Source organism: Pteropus alecto, unplaced genomic scaffold (assembly GCF_000325575.1).
Source record: "Pteropus alecto unplaced genomic scaffold, ASM32557v1 scaffold33, whole genome shotgun sequence".
In the NCBI taxonomy this organism is placed as follows: domain Eukaryota; kingdom Metazoa; phylum Chordata; class Mammalia; order Chiroptera; family Pteropodidae; genus Pteropus; species Pteropus alecto.
Genome location: NW_006435762.1, coordinates 4,198,006 through 4,202,192, shown reverse-complemented (window position 1 = coordinate 4,202,192; position 4,187 = coordinate 4,198,006). Strand labels below are relative to the sequence as shown.

General features: G+C 38.0%; 1 protein-coding gene and 1 non-coding gene across 2 annotated transcripts in view; both read left to right on the top strand.

Moving 5' to 3' along the window:
* The first annotated feature begins 272 nt into the window (after positions 1–272).
* PLD1 (phospholipase D1) overlaps positions 273–4,187 on the top strand; it is a 143,618-nt gene continuing 139,703 nt past the window's right edge. Inside the window, exon 1 of the mRNA XM_025046054.1 lies at positions 273–451. The gene's annotated coding sequence lies outside the window, so the exon portion shown is untranslated. The remainder of the gene's footprint in view (positions 452–4,187) is intronic.
* On the top strand, positions 2,904–3,022 carry LOC112479088. Its single transcript, XR_003046042.1, has one exon. It is a non-coding gene; the product is annotated as a 5S ribosomal RNA (ribosomal RNA).

The following is a 4,187-nucleotide window of genomic DNA, read 5'->3' as shown; positions in this document are numbered from 1 at the left end:
GGCCAACTATATTCCTCTTGTTTAAATAAATGGGTCACTTTAATGCAGTGTCTGAAGGAAGACAAGGGAGTGAGAGTTTTCTTGAAGTTTATGTGTTACAGTTTTCTTGGGTAGCAAGTACAAAAAGCCTGAAGCCTCAGCTCATTCTGTCTGTGGGTTTTATTTCTCACTGCAGCCCATTGTCTAGTTAACATATGGGGTGTGGTTTCAAGTTCATTACTAGAGCTTATAGGCTAAAATGCTTTGTGGGCTTGGCTATGACTTAAGTTGCCTTTAGGGAGGCAGCCAAAAACAGGGCTTGGGAGCAGACTGCTTTCCCTGTGTATGTGGATTCCCTAAGTAGTCAGTTTTTTTTCCCCCTCTCAACTATCAGCTGCTTTGGATATTAGTTTCATAGTAAGGATTCTGTCATTAAAGCAACATGAAGCAACTGTTTTCACAGGGGCACCAGGTTAGTACATAATGTTTTGAACTTTCTGCTGCATATGTCAGATTTTCTTTCTGTGCTCATGGGGCGATGATACGACAGCGTAGTATTTGTGCTGTTGCTGTGTTCTTTTAGAATATAATGTGAGTTCTTAGGTCTTACGGAGGTTTGAGGATTATGATTCTCCTTATATGCATTGTCTGATACTCTTAAATGAAAGTGGAAGCCAAGAAAAAATGACAATTACATGTTGTATTTGTACTCTAGAGATTTGTACTTGTTAGCATTTTTAGTTCCCTTTTCAGAATTACTTTCTTCGCGTCCTCTCATTGAAACTTCTAGGTGCAACTATGATTTTACGTATAGTTGATTTTACTTTGTTTTTTGACAGTAGGCAGCAGTGTGTTGCGCCTCAGCTAGCGGTGTTGTCCCTCCCACACTTTCATGCTTGCCTGATGCATGGTTTTCCCTTGGGCCTACTCCTTATAGTTACAGTGAACCAGAATATCATGTTTATTTTCTCTTTGAAAAGTCTAGCATTTTTTCTAGAATGCCTTATAAAATATTTATATGACAGCTGATGTGGGCAGACCATGCAGGTGGATTAAGCGAGACTGAATTCTTTCCTTCATTGTCACTGTTTTCATTGTTAAGTAATTCCTCAGAATCTGAGGTTACTCTGAAAGTAAATATGACTGTAAAAATGAAATATGCCTTGTTAGACATAAAAGTACTGCTAATAGTAATAAAATGAAATCAAGTCGGTAAAACTAAGTGTCACGAGACTATCTTCCTTATTTTCATTAACTTAAAATTCTAGAGAGTAGTTTTACCTTTGTTAATTTATTACCGAAGCAATCTGACATGAAATTGCTCTATAAGACGGATTCGATTTGATGAGGTTTTAATGTTTACAACACTTTATAAAATATACTTGATTTTATGTTATGTTAAGTATGCTTTAGTTCAAGGTAATGTACTAGTGTTTTAAAATATACTTCTCTGCTTCTATGATTGCCATTTTAAGTCTCCTCTTTTTTTCCCACTGAGAAGTACTGTGTTTCAGAAAGGGTCTGCTCTCTCATGTTCTTCTCTGTTTAAAAAAATAAAGTCGAGGGAGAAAGGAGACAGATGGCAATAGATACTTAAAAATAGTCTTCGAGGTGATTTGCTAAATTTAAAGGATCTCAGTTCTCCTTTCTGCTGTGGTTGAAGTTGTAAAGTTATGGCTGCATGCCCTTTCAGGATTATAAAACTGACTGTACTTTATACTTCCAAGACACAGTTGTGTAGTCATGCTATCGCCCCTGCCTTTGCAGGTGTTTTCTTTAATGGTGAATCTGCTAGGTCATTTTAGCTTTCCAAAAAAAAGAAAAAAAAAAAGCAAAGATTGTTATGATTTGCTTAATATATGCTATTACTCCATAGATGTGCTATTAATTATTAAAGGCTATTAATTTAAATTTTAAAGGAAGACTACTGCCAATCTGATTGTAGCTGCCCCATGATTATAAAGAACAATGTTAAGACATTTTACTCATTATTTGTTTGTGCTTATCTTGCACAGATGGAAGTCTTAAAAAGGTCACATAAAGCTCATTTTTATATGGTAGATCTCGGTTTCTGTGTCCCCAGTGCTTCATGGCCTTTTCTTGTAGAGATACTAACAAAACAAAATACCACTGGTTAGAAACAGAAATAAACAATGAGACAAAGGATAGAAGAAGAGGAGAAATTCCCTAAAAAAACAAATTTTTAGGGTTTTTCCAAAGAACGTTCATTAAAATAAGTTTCCTCCAAACATGAAGTGAAAAAAGACTGCACAGTAGAGTGTTCAAAATCTGTAGTTTTTGGATAAAATATCTAAGCAAATCTTATTCCCGATTCTAGATTTAGAACACACATCACAATTCTTGTTCTTACCTTGTCAGACTGGTTTAGTTTTGTTACATCTCTGCCTTTTGGCAAAAATCAAATAGAGACAGACATTTTCTCATTTTCTCTAATTTTAACTTAAGCTTTGAGTTGATTAATTTTTATCTAACAAACTTTCTCGTTAATGTTCAAAGCACTCTAGAAGTCTCATTAATCTCAGGAGGCTTGTGAACCTGGATGATGATCCAGAAGTATGTGATCTTTATTTTCTTTTAAAATGAATTTGAGTTTTGACTTTGGAGATAAATCCTTAGGTAGACTATTTCAACATGAATTAGCCCAAACCTGAAACATCAGGAAAATTGAATGGCAAGTAGAAGATAAAGCTCTCTGAAGAAAGAAGTGAATAAGTAGGAGTAATTGTGATACTAGAAGTGGTTTTCTGACCACCGAACCTTGATAAGTTTTCACCTATTGGCCATTTCCACTCTTACCCCAGATTACTCTCGTTCCCTCCCACGGTCTTGATCTTCACTGTGTATGTTTTGGGAGGTGTTGGCTCTTGACCTGCAGTTTCTGCCTTGTCAGATTTATGAAATGGGTCTATGGCCATGCCACCCTGAACAAGCCCGATCCCATCTGATCTTGGAAACTAAGCAGGATTGGGCCTGGTTAGTACTTGGATGGGAGACCGCCTAGGAAGACCAGGTGCTGTAGGCATAAAAAATAAAAAATAATAAAGGATTGTAAGCTGACAGGGCCCTTGCAATCTCTGTGGTCAACCAAGGGTTGCCTTTCCTAAAAAAAAATAATAAATAGATTTATGAAATGGTTACAATGAGCAGTGCCACCTGGGTATTTTCTCGCCTAACCCCTGGATTCTTGCTCTTGACCCTGCTCACTGAAGGTCCCGGTGTGCATGCACCTTGTGCTTATGTATCAGGAAATGGGGACAGAAAGCGGGGGAGATGAGGATGTCATCCACCTCAGAAATTCACTATTTTAGTCATGATAGTAAATACAAACTTCCCAGTGGGGCTGCCAAGGCTGAGGACAGATTTTACTCCAGGACTGATTTGATCACAAACCTCCTTGGTTCCTACTTTCATTCTGAAGAATATAAATTAAGTTTTATCTTCTGGCATTTCTGGGGGCGATGGTTACAGTAGTTATGGCAGGAGTAGCAGAGGCAGTGGGAATAATACCAATAAGAGTAATAATAACTAGCGCTCAAAAAACATTTCCTAAGGGCAGTGCTGTTTTAAGCCTCTTATTTAATCCATAACAACCCTAAGAAGTAAATTGTCTTTATTATCCCCATTATACAGTTGAGGAAACTGTCCCAGAAAGGTTATGTAATCTGTCCCCGAGTCCTAGCCGCTAGAAAGCAACAGTGCCTCAGAGGGGTGCTGTGGTGGGGAAAAAAAAATGACATGAGAGGTTGATGTTCTTGGGAAATATAATCTGATGTTTATTATTAATGAGAAGCAGCCATGTAAATACTGATGGCTGTGCTGTTCTTCATACTCAAAGTTGCTTCCGTTGCCTTACTGGCAACTAGTAAGGCATATCCTTTGTGTTCTCATTGCATTGGGTGGGTGGCGAGTTTGTCCTCTGCTTTCTCACCTGATCTGCTGGTGACCAATGGCAAGAACCTGGTGAATGAAGGCAGGATATGGAGGTTGCCCATGCTCAGTAAATGAGACCAATGTTAACCAGTCCACGTGGAGAATAAGCCAATCGCATTGAAAACTCTTAACTACTAGATAAGCTAAAGTTGGAACTTTTGAGGCTTTTTAAGGCAAACATAATAAAACCTCTAAGGCTGGGAACTTCTGATAGTTTAGCTTGAGTTTGGCCCGTATGTGTGCCCTCTTTATTCCTG